Genomic DNA, 16,275 nt, shown 5'->3' with positions numbered 1-16,275 from the left:
TCCTGCGGGACTCCACCAGTACACCCCTCTCATCTGTGGTGGTTCCCCCTGCCTGGCTTTTGTCAGTAGGGATGTGCAGGTCCTATTCCTAGCAAGTCAAGACCAGAGTCTGGACAGAAGCCTCCAGGGTCAGGATGCCTGGCTTGTGGGGGGCTCCAGATGTGCAGGAGATGGTGGTGGTGGCAACATGCCACTTTCCTCCTGGGGTAGGGTTCTTCCTTGTAGAGTATCTGAAAGTTAAGGAAACAAAAGCAACACCCAATCCTTGCTTGCTGACTGGCTCCCTGCTGCCATTGTCTTACCAGCCCCAGGCAGCCTGTATGCTTTTTAAAGATTGGGCCCCACACACAGCTGTAGGGGGTGACTCAACCCCCGTCACTCATCCACTCTAATCACTACCCTATCCAATCACAAGCTGCATTGCTCTCATTTCAAAGGACCCCTTGCTAGGAAGCAGGGGCTGACACACCTAACTTGATGGCAAGTTCCCAGCACAGAAAGTGCTTCTCTTTTGCTGCCCCCCCGCCCCAAAAGTTGATCAATAATACAATAGAAGTGCCCCAGAGATACTATCCAGCAGCTTAACTTCCTTAATCTCCCAGCTGTCTTTGTCTCACCAGCCACTTGTCTAGCAGTGCAGAAACTAGGGGCCTGAACTATTAGATAAGTTAAGGCTAATATAAAAATAAGTAGAAACAAATGTTTACAGCACACAAGTTTCATAAAATCGCAGATCAATCTCTGTTCCTCTATATATTGTGGGTCTGATCCTGGAAGTTCCTGAGCACTTCCTGCAAGTGCTGAAGGCCCTCCACTCCCATTGATTTCATCTGGGCATTGAATGGGCTCAGCACATTTTAGGATTGGGCCCTGTAGAAGTAATGGATACCTAGGTAACTTATTTCAGAGAGATAGCCATGTTAGTCTGTATCAGCAAAAACAATGAGGAGTCCTTGTGGCACCTTAGAGACTAACAAATTTATTTGGGCATGAGCTTTCGTGAGCTTATGCCCAAATAAATTTGTTAGTCTCTAAGGTGCCACAAGGACTCCTTGTTGTTTTTTCTAGGTAACTTAGTGTTACCAAGTACACCAGGACAAAAATGTCTCATTGTTATTCTGGTGTACAGTTTTGCCCTTGGAAGTTCCTTCTTAGGAAGTGGTGATTTCCACTGTGTAATTTCAGATGGACTGAGGCAAGAGCTAGGGAGTCTGTAAGGCCAGGGAGAAAGAAGTTTTAGTGATCTGTACAGGAGGTGAGCAGGGGTTGGATGACTACAGTCTTAGATAGTCTGTGATGGCAGTCAGACAGGTCAGTGATTGCCTGTCAGAATAGTTGGAACTAAAGCCTATTGCACTATTTGTGGTGCACACCTGACAACATTTTCCGGCTTCCCCCAGAGTTAATCTTGAAGGGTTTATAAAATGCACCAGTTCCAAGTGTTCCTTTTTTTAGTTAAGGATCTTCTCCAGGTTCCCCACCAGGACTTGTCAGCTCTTCCAGCACTAATCATCTTGCTCTGAGGGTGGCTATTGGTCTTTTGGAGTCTTGCTGCAATTAACTAGCTGAGTACAAATGCTTGCCACAAAAGTCTGAAGCTGAAATCACTTGAGGCCCTCTGTACCACTTAAATCCCATATTGGGGACAGAGGGAGAGGCTCCAGTAGAATGAATTCATAGAGGATGCCTTCTGTGTGTTGTAGGAGTTATTGCATAGCTCTCTAGTGTGTATGGGGGGAACACAGCAAGAGGAATATGTTGGCAGACCATCAATCCTATCACATGGATCCAGTGGCCCTAATATCCTGCGCACGTGGTGAGTAAAGTACTAGGGGCATTGGTTGCAGATACTGTTCCAAACCACACGGTGGAGTACATGTTGTGGAATGGGAAGAGCTGCACTGGCTCCATGTTGTGCATTTCAATCTCCCAAGTGTTATCAGCTCAGATCTTACTGTGAGTCTTGCAATATTTGGTGTTTACCTTGAAGTGCCAGCTCTTGGGGACAAGTGATTAGATGAGAATCTCAGCTTTCATTTAAAAAGAAAAGTAAACTTCTAACTCTCACGGATAAAGAGGAGTCTGAAAACGTGAGCCAAGTGAACCCTAAAGACTCAAGCTAGGTCTGTACTAGAAAAAAATTTGCAGGTATAGCTGTACCACAAATCTGTCCAGTATAGATGCAGTTTATATTGTTGGAGTCTTTTTGCCAGCATAGCTTCTACTAGTTCCCTAAGTGTAAAAAGTTATACTGGCCAAAGAGTGCTTTTGGTTGTGTAACTGCATCTATATTAGGGCACTTGCTGGTATAGAAATGTTGAAAAAAAACCAGTCACACCTAGCGCACATTACTGTACTGGCAAAAGTTTCTAGTTTAGACTTGGTTCGAATGCTTGGCGCTAGCAGTACTGCTAAACATATTTCACCAGCATATAGCTTCCTTTCTGCGGTTAATGTGATTATACCCTAAATGAGGTGCTCCTAAAATATTTTGTTGCACATACTTAGTGTTGCATTTACAAATGTAAGCAGAGTCAGGATGAGCTCTACCCTGACATCTGGTGGCGAGTCATGGTGGGTTGTGGAAAAGAACTTTAGGGGCTGATGTCATTTGCATAGGCACACCCACCTGCCGAGATGGTCACTTTGGCTGCTGTAGGAGCCCCAGTTTCTCTGTTATTGGGGCAGGAATAAACTGTTATTATACTGATTATGTGAATCAAGGACAGTGGAACTGTACTTGGCCTTTTGTTATGATGGAGGGACTCACCATCAACTATGCAGCACTCGCTAGGGAAAGGTCATGGGTTCCAAAACCTAGTGAATGAAGAGAGGCTGGGGACAGGTAGTAATACTTGGTGGTATGGGCCCCCCTGGTGAGGGCCTTATGTGCTAATTGCACTTCCTCTTCTCTCTTTCCTGTGGACTATCAGAGCTAATTTTGATTCTATTAGGAGTCTAGTTACAGGCTGCTGAGCTGAGTTCACTTTGGGCTAATGGTGTACCAGCACTGAGGCTCCTCTACTACAAGCTGAAATCACAAAAGAACTAAACTTACTAAGAGGTGAAGTCACTGGGTGTTGTACTAAGTGATGGGGGAGCCTGAAGATATATTGCGGAGCAGTTTGCGGGACGGCTAGCAGAGCAGAGCGGCTGGTGGAGCGGAGCGGAGCAGTTTGCGGGACGGCTGGCAGTGCACAGCGGCTCTCGGAGCAGAGCAGTTTGCGGGACAGCTGGCAGAGCAGAGTGGCTGGTGGAGCAGAGCAGTTTGTTTGATGCCTGGAGCAGCTCATGGGGGTGGCTGGCAGAGTGGAGTCCTGTGGAGAGGTGGGGCAATCAGCTTTGGACCATGTAAGGTGCCCCTTTAGCCCCCCCCCCCCCCATCTCCATCCAGGTTGGGAGGTAAAACTCTGCAGATAAACTTTTGAACTCTGGGGCTGCCCTGACCAGGGACAGAGACTTTTGGGTTGTTGGACTTTTGGGGCTTTGGGTGGTTTTGGGTTGCTGGATTCAAGAACCAAAGGGAAAGGGCACGCCCCAATTTGCTTGGGGTGGGTTTTTTGCTCATGGGTTGTGTTATGAATCCTGTTGGTGGTGTTTCCCAAGATAATGCCACATTGTTTCTCTCTGTTATTAAAAGGCTTTTTGCTACACTCAGACTCTGTGCTTGCGAGAGGGGAAGTATTGCCTCTTGGAGGCGCCCAGCGGGGGTGGTATATATTTGTCCCAGGTCACTGGGTGGGGGCTCGAGCTGGTTTTGCGTTGTGTTATTGCAATGGAACCCCTAGATACTGAACCCGGCCGTTGTTGCTGCCAACTCCGATGGGCAGAAGGGTTACACAAATATTAATACTGGTATTTCCCCCACAGTTTAGTAAAGCATGTACAGCTCTTCTCATGAACACTTACATGGAAAATCTGAATTTCTGAGATCAGACTCTTTTAGCTATTTCTATGAAAAGCAAGTGGTGTTTAATAAACACAAAAACAAGAATGGGGAATAATTATGTTCACTCAAGAGGAGCTGAAAGGATTTTGCTAAAATTTTCCAGACATTCTCCCAGCAGAGACCAAGTGCAGAAAAAATTCAGCTCAAATGACGCAAGATTTAGAAAGTTCAGATGACATGAAAGCTGTTTTGCAATCTTTAATATGACTTCTATAATTATCATTACATCTTTTGTTTAGATGAAAGAGATGGTACAAGCTGATTAGAAATTGGGTTACAGTCTTCTCACAATAGTGCAACAATCCGCCATTCCTTTTGGAAGACAAGCCCAGTACTGGATTGTCACAATGTGAAAGATATTTTTGCAGATCAGTGTCCAGTTTCCATATTGTTGCAAAAGCAGAAGAGGGTAGTGGAATGATGCTGTTATATCAACTCATTGCATGTCATATATTTGTAAGCAGTGTCATGATGAGCTCCACCCTGACATCTGGTGGTGAGGTGTGGCAAGTTGTAGAAAAGAACTTTAGGGGCTGATCTCATTTGCATAGGCACACCCACCCTGCCTAGAATGAGGCCATAGCTGCCCAAATGGTCACTTTGGCTGCTGTGGGATCCCCAGTGTCCCTGTTATTGGGGCAGGAAGAATAAATTGTTATTACCCTGATTATGGGAACTGTGCTGGGAACTGTATTTGGCCTTTTGTTATGATGGAGGGATTCACCATCAACTAAGTAGCACTCGCTAGGCAAGGGTCATGGGTTCCAAAACTCTGTGAATTGAGAGAGGCTGGGGACAAGTATTAATACTTGGTGGTATGGGCCCCTGGGTGAGGGCCTTACATGCTAATTGCACTTCCTCCCCTCTCTCTCCTGTGGACTATCAGAGCTAATTTTGATTCCATTAGGAGTCTAGTTACAGGCTGCTGAGCTGAGTTCACTTTGGGCTAATGGTGTACCAGCACTGAGGCTCTCCTACTATAAGCTGAACTCACCAAAGAGCTGAACTGACTAAGAGCTGAAATCACTGAGCATTGTGTTAAGTAGTGGGGGAGCCTGAAGAGAGATTGTGGAGCAGTTTGCGGGACGGCTGGAGTGCCTTGTGGACAGGCTGGTGGAGCAGTTTGTGGGACGGTGGGAGCTGCTTGTGGGACGTGGAGCGGAGCAGTTCGTGGACCGGCTGGTGGAGCAGTTTGTGGGATGGCAGGAGCTGCTGGTGGGGAGCGGAGCCGAGCGAAGCAGTTCGTGGGGCGGCTGGCGGAGTGGAGCGAAGGCCTATGGAGCTGTGGGGTGGTCAGCTTCAGATCATGTAAGGTGCCCCTTACCTCTCTTCCCCGCCCCCCTGTCTCCACCCAGGTTGGGAGGTAAAGCTCTGCAGATAAACTTTCGAACTCTGGGGCTCCCCTGACCAGGGACAGAGACTTTTGGGTCATTGGACTTTTGGGACTTTGGGTGATTTGGGGTTGCTGGACTCAAGAACCAAAGGGAAAGAGCATGCCCCAATTTGCTTGGGGTGGGTTTTTGCTCATGGGTTGTGTTACGAATCCTGTTGGTGGTGGTTCCCCAACATAATGCCACATTGTTTCTCTCTGTTACTAAAAGGCTTTTGCTACACTCAGACTCTGTGCTTGCAAGAGGGGAAGTATTGCCTCTTGGAGGCGCCCAGCAGGGGTGGTATATATTTGTTCCAGGTCACTGGGTGGGGGCTCGAGCCGGTTTGCATTGTGTTATTGGAATGAATCCCCTAGATATTGAACCCGGCCCTTGTTGCTGCCAACTCTGACGGGCAGAAGGGTTACATATTTAATGTCATATAATATCTTAATGGAAAATTAAGTGTTTCTGCAGGTTTGGAATTGTGATAATTATAGGCTATAGTGGCTCTTTTCTTTGGCCTTTGTTATAGTCTGCCTGTTTTTCACTTTTCCTCATTTGAAATTAAATTCCTTTTCAAACCTTACCTGACATTGACTAAACGGCCCTTTCATTTTTTTTTTTAAAAAAAAATCCCCTGTACTTCAGCTGTTTCTGAACACCTGCCCTAAAGGGAGTGTTGTACATGTCTCACTTGCATCCCTCTGTGCAACAGTGAATGATGGATTGCTTTGATGCATGAAATGACATGTCTTGTAAACGACAGCCTTTCATGTGTCTAGTTTCATGTTGCAAGAGAGATGAGAAAAAGCCTGTCATTTACGTGAGCCAAATCTGTTGTGAAGCTACTGCGGGGTTTATTTTCAACTTTGAACTTTGCTTCACTGCTAAAATACTGAACCCCGTCTAAACTGAACACATGAACACTACCTGTTGTCACTTAAAATCTGAACTGTTATCTGTAGTCATTAGGTAAGTTTGTAGTACTGTAACCCATACACCACCTGGGTGTAGTGTTCTGTCCCATCTGGTGGCACCAACACTACTTAGAGAGATTGAGCCTGCTCTACAGCCTTAGCTAAGAGCCATGTGGCTTTTAGCTCAGGCAGTAGAGGCTACTGCAGCTTAGTGCATTAGCCTCTACTGCCTAAGTCCCAGGTTCAATCCCGCCTGCTGATGGCAGGCGTTACAGTACTTCTAAATGGCTCCCTTTCCCCAGTTCTTGCTCCATAGTGCTACCAGCCATTCAACCTATTGAACCAAAATGTTAGTAATATATAGCACTGTTAATGTTCAAAGAACTTGTACACATGGTAACATACTGTATACAGGATAAGAAACCAATCATGAAATACCTGTCTCAAAGAACTTGAAATGCAAGGTCTCAATTCTTCATTCTGTTTTGTAGGGTTAGAGGGGTTCTCAAGACAAGTTATTTGGTGGCCTCAGACTGCAGTCATCAACTCTTGCTTGTGGCTGCTCTCACATTTTCCCTAAAATACTTAATTAGCTTTAGGAAAATCAAATAAATATACACGTCCAAATCGTAATTTATTTATTACTAGCTAGTACGTCTTTTGTGAAAAGTGATATTAACAAACATACACGTCTCACTTTTCACAACAGACTTACTCAGCCCCAGCAAGCCTGGGGACAAATTAAGACCTGGTTGGACATAAGAATGGCCATACTGGGTTAGAGCCCTATGGGGGAGGCACCAGGGGCGGTGCCTAGGGTAGGCACTAGGAGGATTGGAGCCTGAGGCTGGAGCCTGAAGCTCCAGGGCCAGAGCTTGCCCCCTCTCCACCCCAGGACTGAAGCCCAAAGCCTGAGCCCCACTGCCCCTGGGAAGGTGGGGACCACACCAGCTGCCTGCTCCTCCAGTATTTTGCCCCAGGTATCTCCAGAGGGAGGCAGTGCCCAACCACTGCTGGCAGCCCTATTCCATTGCACACCCCCCGCCCCACCCTGCAATCACAACCCAGAAGGCTGTGGCTGCAAGAAAAGCCCCTGGTGGCAGCATTTGAGAAATACTGCCATGTGGAATCCCACTGAAGTCAGTGGAGCTCTCCATGGAGGTCAAAGTCTTATCACATTGCAGGATCAGGGACTAATGGTGCAATGGATTTAGTATATATAATGGAGAAGAGTGGTGTGTGAATGTTATTGCTGATAGTATGCATGGTCCAGGCTTCTTCTGAACATGTTACTGCTGGGGGCATTCTGCACCAAAAAATTCTGCAAATGTTATTTGTCAAAATAACACTACAGAATCATGCCAGTTTCAGTTATTTTGGTAATTTATTTCAAAATACCTGTCAGCAATAAAAAAGTACATAAAAAGTACTAGCAAAGTCAGTACAAACTAAAATTTCATACAGACAATGACTCGTTTATACTGTTCTATGTATTATACACTGAAATGTAAGCACAATATTTATATTCCAATTGATTTATAATTATATGGTAAAAATTAGAAGCATTTTTTTCAGTAAAAGTGTGCGGTGGCACTTTTGTATTTTTATGTCTGATTTTATAAGCTAGTAGTTGAGTGATGTGAAACTTGAGGATGCTCAAGACAAATCAGACTCTTGGAAGGAAAGAGTAGTCTGGAAAGGTTGAGAGCCACTGCTGTGTGTTCTGTGTACAAACACAGAACAAAAAAGACAGTTCCTGCCCCTGAAGAGTTGGGACCATATGTACCATTTTCCAAATATACCACTCTATTGCTTTCTGTCTTCAATATGAATAGATTGGACACTTCGATAAATGATGTGTATGTGTTCCTGGAAAGGCTGATTGCCAGTGCAAGAGACGCAGGAACAATCTGTTAGTCAAGATGTACCGGCCAGGGCAGTTAGCTGGCAGCAGTTTTATGTAAGTAGCATTTTTAACAAACAGGAGGAGTGGAGAGTGGGAAATTTTATAGGAGAGGCATATCTGTGATTAATTTAATAAACTACCTGATGTCAGTAAATTAGAGCCAGGAAAGAACCTTATCAGCAAAGCCATTAGAGCTGCTTGCTCTGCCACAGCTGCTTTGCTTTTGGCAGTGGTGGGGGTAGGGTGGAGTCTGTACCAGCTGGTCAGAGATCAGTCTGGTTCAGAAGACCAGCTGTGTTCAGTTTAGTTTCAAGATTGTCAATTCAAGTTTGAGGGTTTTAGGATTAAAAAGCAAACCAAAAAAACCCACAACCAAACCCAGCCATAATTTCCCCCCATGAGTGTTAAAACAACACCACCAACAAAAACAAACAAAGAAACTAGGCCCTAGGAGGGAGAGCGGCAAACATGGCCTCTAGGGCAGGCAGCAGCACCAGACAGTGGACAATTAAAAATAAAATCTGCCTCCTCTTTAACTGCAAAAAGAGGATGGGGAACAACAAGAAAGAAATGTAGGAAGGCACCAAGAGAGTAACAGTTCAACAGAAGAGCTTTGAGAGCTGATGCTTAGTTTAGTCTTTTGAAGGATCTCCAAGGTCATTAAACAGAGTTTGTCCATTGTTAAAGGCCTGAGCCTACACTCTTTACTAAGATTTTGACTTTGTTCCTTTAGCCTTAGTGGTTAGCTGATATTCAGGGTCTTCCAGGATTGTTTCCATTAGGAGGAGAAATGGCTGATTTGAGTCAGGTATATTCCTTGGTGCAATCCTGTTTACTTACAAAGAACATTTTACAAAGTCCTGTTTCCTGAACACAGTGGAAACAAATAACAGGCAGTTTCCTTGCTCATAATTTCCAAGTCTATCCCTCCAGTTAAACCTGTGCCCAAGGAGCTCTGTCTCTCTGCTCCCTTTCAGGGACTGCTTCTGTTGCTGTTTGCTGCCTTTTTTTTTTTTCCTTTCTGCCTCTCTTGCACACGTAACTTGCCAAACAATCTATTGACCCCTCTCCTCATGTTTGCAACCAAAGAATCTCTCAGTCCACATATGGACAGTAGCTTCCCCTTGTTACCAGCTATCTCAGTACATAAAAGAGCTTAATTGCTCCACTGATCGTGAAAGGAGGTTGTGTAGGGCGAGGAAGCATTTCAGGGAAGATAATGGTACCTCTAATGCCTCTTCCTTGCATACCTAGCTTCTCCAGTGGTGTGAGAATGGAGGAGGTGGGGGGATGGAAATGGAATGGTATTATGAAGGCAATTGACCCCCTTCCAGATGGGGCTCCTCCATGTGCTGCTCTCTGGGGGATGATCTGCACTATAATTATTGGAGCATGGCTCTAATTAATTTCGCATAGATGCACACTGCATCTGATGTTTTGCACTATTTTAACTAAATTCACCTGACTCATTAAGGCTGGAATGCCTGCTTCTTAAATGAATTGCATGCTGCCGTATCATAGATGCCCACACCAAATAATTTATAGTACTGTATTTTATTTTCCGATTATGCCTCTTCTTTACAACAAATTCTCTTTTTTGTAAATCAAGCAGACAAATTAAAATAAGATCTATGAGCCATCTTGTTAGCAATTTAGATTTATTATTCTAGATCTTGATACAGACCCACTCTGGGACTTTCAGTGTTCAGCTTTGCAATGAATAAACCTATTGAATACATACAAGGGTGTAATGGAAATTAGGAACCCGGCTTCAATAATATTTTGGTGTCTAGATGGAGTCTGCATTTTACATAATCAAACTTTAATTGGCTTCTTAACAGATCCATAGCTGTGATTTGATCTCAAATAAATGCATTCTTCTTTTAATTGATTATATGTTGTTCTTAACTTCTCATTAAAAGATGATAGGAAAGATAAAACATAGCTGAGCCAGTATAGTGCAGAAGACAATCCTTGAAAAATGTTTATTTGAGCAGGAGGTTAAGTATCAAGATTTTTCCTTTGGTCTCTAGTGTAATGGGTGCAATGCATACAGTAACCTGGAAATGCTATCTTTTCTCACCTGAGGGAGCTAGTTCTCAGCGTTTCTTGCTACTGTGTGAGCAAGCTTGAATTAGCTGAATGTTGTGTCTGCCAGAAACAAAGATGCTACTTATGTGCAAATCTGGTTGTGACGTTCCCGTCTGGTGTTATCTGGACCGGTGATCTTCTAGGTCACCCCAATCCTTGACTCTGGGAGCCAGCCTTACCCTGCTCTGCTGTGAGAACCCCCACTCCTGGGCTGTTCACGCACAGCCTCTGGCATGTAAGCTGCTCCTTGGATTATGCAACCGAATGACACTAGCTAATATCTCCTGTCCCAGACACAACTCTAGGAACCTCCATCTTGCAGTGTCCAGTTATGCCCGCTGTACACTGAAAGCTTATATGAGTTCATCAATTTAACAAAGAAATTGATATGCACCAGGCTTGATATCCCAAGGGGAGTCTCTGACATGCTTTAAACCAAATGCACTGCTTCAGGTAGAATAAACAAACAGATTTATTAACTACAAAGATATATTTTAAGTGATTGTAAGTCAAAGCACAATAAGTCGGTTTTGGTCAAATGAAATAAAAGCAAAATGCATTCTAAACTGATCTTAACATTTTCAGTGCTCTTACAAACTTAGATGCATCTCACCACAGGCTGGCTGGTTGCCCTTCAGCCAGGCTCTCCCCTTTGATCAGCACTTGAGTTGCATGGTGTTGGTGGTGTCTGTAGATGTAGGTGGAAGAGAGAGGAAGAGCATGGCAAGCCTCTCCCCTTTTATCATGTCCTTTCTTACCTCTTGGCTTTGCCCCCCACCCTTCGGAGTCAGGTGAACATTACCTCATCGCAATCCCAAACTGACCAAAGGAAGGGGAGTGACTCACTCAAGAGTCCAACAGATCCTTTGTTGTTGCCTAGGCCAGTGTCCTTTGTTCCTATGAGGCTGGGCACCAACAATCTCTTCATTAGAGGCCCTTCATTAAGGGGCCCATTTCCTTTACAATGACATTTTCCATCTTAAAATGTGGAGATCATGAGTCGACATGTTTGTGAAATGTGTTTCATTAAGAAACCCACTGAGCAGTCAGTCAACTATTCATTTACTTTAGAAATGTTCTCAAAGGGCAATGAATTGGTCTCCCAGGTTTAGAAATGAGACTGGTCAACAATTTGGCCTCTAGGGACAGGCCTAGAGTGGCTGTTCATTTGTGTAAACTTGTCTGAGGGTTGAATCAGGTTTGAAAAAAAAAATCAGTAAATTCTGTGTGTCCTTGATTTAGTTCAAGAAGCTACACCTAGAGAAAAGATTTCCCTCCACTACACAGACAAGCAACCAAACAAAGTGGGCACCAAAACCTGAGAATCCATTAATCCATGCACAAAATTTACAATCTAAATGCTTTCCACAATGCTTTGACAGGAAAACAAGGTTGGAGTCTTGAACAACATTTGAAGAGACACTGGCATATACTATTTCATTTTAAATACTTAAAGTGCTCCAAAATACTGAGAAGTAACAAAAAAAAAAACAGGTTTCAGAGTAACAGCCGTGTTAGTCTGTATTCGCAAAAAGAAAAGGAGTACTTGTGGCACCTTAGAGACTAACCAATTTATTTGAGCATGAGCTTTCGTGAGCTACAGCTCACTTCATCGGATGTATGCATGCATCCGATGAAGTGAGCTGTAGCTCACGAAAGCTCATGCTCAAATAAATTGGTTAGTCTCTAAGGTGCCACAAGTCCTCCTTTTCTTTTTTGAAAAAAAAACAGTGCAGGTTTTGTAGGACTGATTAAAAAAAAAAAAAGATAATGTTTCATATTCTTGTGCTCCCTGTGCTGGTTATGTTTTTGCCAGGGACTACTGAATTACTGTTCCGAGAGCATTGCCCACTCCTTTAGATTGCTAATAATTAGTAGCTGTGGTAGTAACATTACAAAACAGCACTGGAAACCTTTGCATTCTTATTTCATGTGTGGACAAATAAAATGTACAGTAACTCCTCACTTAATGTTGTAGTTATGTTCCTGAAAAATGCAACTTTTAAGTGAAACGATGTTAAACAAACGCAATTTTTCCATAAGATTTAATGTAAATGTGGGGGGTTAGGTTCCAAGGAAATTTTTTTGGGGCAGACAAAAGGTATTATGTACTGTACTGTGGTTGGGAAGTGCCCCTGGCTTACCCCACACAGGCACAGCCCGCTGCAGGCAAGAACGCTAAGAAGCACCTTCGCAGCACCAGTGGCAGCTTACCCGGAGAAGAACAGGCGCCAACTTTGCTGGGGGATGCTCCAGACCCACCTCTTCCCATCCCCTCTCCACTCCAGGCTCACCTCTTCCCACCCCCACTCCACCTCCTCTCTGGAGCACGCTGCATCTCCACTCCTTCCCTGCCTCCAGAAAGTCCTAAGCTGTTTGGCAGCGCTTAGGACTTTCTGGGAGGGAGGGGGAGGAGTGGAGATGCAGCGCTTCCCTGCTCCTCCCCATCCCTCACAGAAAGTCCTAAGAATCGCCAAACAGCTGTTTGGCGGTGGGGGAAGCGCTGGGAGGAAGGGGAAGGAGGCAGAGAAGAGGAACTTGTGCAATGCTCCCTTGTAAAGTTGCTGCTCTTCCACCCACAAAATCTTACATGCAGTGTACAGAGCAGGCAGCCAAACGACGTTATAAGGGAGCATTGCACATTTAAACGAGCATGTTCCCTAACTGAGCAGCGATGTAACTTTGAAACAAAGTTAAGCAGGAGGACGTTAAGTGAGGAGTTACTGTATTGTGATAACCTCTCTGAAGTTAAAATAGTGCCACTTAGTTACTAGCCACATTTTTCAAAAATAGGAGCCCAAAGTTAAGCTCTGAAGGTGAAATTTTGAAGTATCTCTCAGTGACCTACAATCCTAACAGCACTCTTCAAAATCCCCTGGTTAGGTGCTTAAACAGGGACTTAGGAGTCTAAAGTTGGGCTCCTATCTTTGAAAGTTGGACTACAAATATTTTTTTCTTTAAAATTGTTTTTAGTTCTGATTCACAGCCATAGGACCCAAATCCCTTAGTTTAGCCTCAGGATAGGTACAATAAAGGTACAATAAAGTGCAAGCCTCTGAATGCTGTCACATCAATATGTGGCTTAACTCAGCCCTGAAGAAACCACCTCCAGCATTTAATTTTCTATGGCCCATTCAATATGTGGCCTTTCTGCTGAGACTGCAGGCAAGGCTGCTCATCATTGTTAATTGTAGGTATGTCTACACGGCAGTCAAACATCTGTGGTTCGCCTGTGTCAAATGGCTGGGGCTCAGACTACAAGGCTGTAAATTGTGATGCTGGGGCTGCAGTCTGAGCTCTGGGATCCTACCAGTGGAGCATAGAGAGCAATTCCATGCAATTATTATGGAGGGCCAACTACTCGCCAGAACGTCACCACAAGCCTCCCTCGACACTGCTGATACTGCCATCCATTCGATCTCCACAAGCAGTAGTTATGAAGAGGGCTTCCTAGTTCCAGTTCTCAAGATTTCTGAAAGAGGTCCAGTATATAATGGAACAGGGGTTCTCAACCTTTTTCTTACTGAGGTCTCCCCAACCGGTGCTATAGAACTGGGATGGGCAAACTTTTTGGCCTGAGGGCCGCTTCGGGTTTCCAAAAGTGCATGGAGGGCTGGTGTAATGTATTAAATTGCTCCCCATAGGAATGTGCTGTTTACGGTGTACTACTTACACTGCCAGTCCTGGAGCTCTGAGCGGCATGGTAAGGGGGCAGAGGGTGGGGGGGTTGGATAAGGGGCAGGAGGTCCCGGGGGCAGACAGGGGACAGGGGCGGTTGGATAGGTGTGTGAGTCCCGGGGGGCCTGTCGGGGCGTGGGTGTGGATAGGGGTCGGGGCAGTCAGGGGACAGGGAGCGGGGGGGGGGGGGGCGCGGCGGGGGTTGTATAGGGGGTGGGATGCCAGGGGGGCGGTTAGAGGATGGGGGTCCCAGGAGGGGACAGCCAGGGGACAAGGAGCAGGGTGGGTTGGATGCGTCAGGAGTTCTGAGGGGTGCAGTCAGGGGGCAGAAAGTGGGAGAAGGCGGATGGGGGTGGGGGCCAGGCTGTTTGGGGAGGCACAGCCTTCTCTACCTGGGGGTGTAGTGTATTCAATTGCTCCCCGTAGGAATGTGCTACTTACGGCTGCCAGTCCTGGTGCTCCGTAAGTAGTACATTCCTATGGGAAGCAATTTAATACACTACACGCAGCAGCTCTCGCAGCCACGCTGCCCGGCAGGAGCTCGCAGCCCCACCGCCCAGAGTGCTGGCAGCACGACGAGCTGAGGCTGCGGGGAAGGGGCCAGGGGCTCAAGGGCCGGGCAGGATGGGCCGGATGTGGCTTGCAGGCCGTAGTTTGCCCACCTCTGCTATAGAAACTCCACAGCCCACCTGTGCCACAACAACTAGTTTCTACATATAAAAGCCAGGGCCAGCGTTACGGGGTAGCAAGCAGGACAGCTGCCTGGGGCCCCATGCCACAAGGCCCCTTGCGAAGCTACTTTGCTCAGGTGTTAACTTCGGCCCCGAGTGGTGGGGCTCAGGGCCCGTGGCTTCAGACCCCATGCAGTGGGGCTTCCGCTTTCTGCCCTGGGCCCCAGCAAGTCTAACGCTGGCCCTGCTTGAGGAGCCCCCTGAAACCTGCTCCCAGCCCCCTAGTGGGTCCAGGACCCCTGGTTGAGAACCACTGTGATGGAAGACCTTCCTTTTGATGGGTCTCAATTGTTTGTGGACATCACAAGTTAAGTGGATGTCTGATTGCGTTAATTCTTGCTACGAATCTTGTAATATTCAAGCACCTTTGGACATATGACCTCACTCTATGAGGTCCATTTCCATCTCTACAGCATTTCTCAAAAGTGTGCCTGTTTTTGAAATATGTAAGGCTGGTACTTGGGCTTCTGTACATAAATTCGTTGAACACTATGCAGTAACTCACAGCTCTGCTTTTGACGTCGTGTTTGGCTTGGCTGTACTGTCTTCTGTACTGGACTCGACTCCAAAGCCCCCTCTTCCTTAGAGGGAACTGCTCAGTAGTCATCTAGAGTGGAGCACCCATAGGGACACTACTTGAAGAAGAAAAAATGTTTACTCTGCAGTAATTGGTTCTTCGAGATGTGTCCCCCTATAGGTGCTCCACTACCTGCCCTCCTTTCCCTTTGCTTCAGAGTTCTCTGCTATAGGGCTTCGTGGTAGAAAAGGAACTGAAGGTGGTTTGTCCTCGCAGTTCTATATAACAATGGCACGAGATATGATGCTGACTAGCCTGCATGTGTGGGCCAAATGGATACTGCTGTGAGATCTCCAATCAAAGATGCAGAGGGCGCAAGCATCCCTAGTGACCACAGTTACTGCACAGGGTGAGTAACCATTTCTTTCTTATGTAATACTTTCTACCAGTAAATTGCAAAGCACTTCACAATCTTTGATGGATTAGTCCTCATAACACCCCTGTGGGATAGGAAAGTATTATTCTCTCCAATGTGCTTTGGTTCCCCGTCTGTAAAGAGAGGCTAAGTGATTTTTCCAGGGTCACACAGAAAGTTTTGGAGTGAATTGAACCTGAATCTCCTGAGTCCTAGGCTAGTACTATAACTACTGGACCATCCTTCCTCTCTAGTTTTCTGAGACTATCAACAGTGATGCCAGTTAGTGTCAGTTCTGAGGACTGAGATTATCTTCTTTCAAAGAAGCTAGTGAACAGCCATTAGCTAGTGTTAAGTTTCAGTCATTACTTGCCTCAGATAGATTTCAGCTTGAAGCCTAGAATTAACAAGTTTACTGTTCCCTTACCCAGTCCCTTGGGTTATATGCTGTTCCTGCCTTTACCAGGCTTTATATTTTAATCAGTGTGGAAAAATCAGACATGGACAATCCAGAATTTATTTTAAAATAAATAACCCTCATTGATGTACAGTCATTGTTTACTATGCAGATAGTTTTTATTCAGGAAATTTAATTATGGCTAAGGGAAAACATCCCCCTGGCATTTTATTTAATCTTTCAAAAAAGACAGCCTGGAAATGCTTCAGCAAGAACCTTCTGGAAGTTCGTCGTCTAGACT

This window comes from Natator depressus, chromosome 9, assembly GCF_965152275.1.
Source record: "Natator depressus isolate rNatDep1 chromosome 9, rNatDep2.hap1, whole genome shotgun sequence".
NCBI classification, from domain to species: Eukaryota; Metazoa; Chordata; order Testudines; family Cheloniidae; genus Natator; species Natator depressus.
This window is presented reverse-complemented; position numbering follows the sequence as displayed.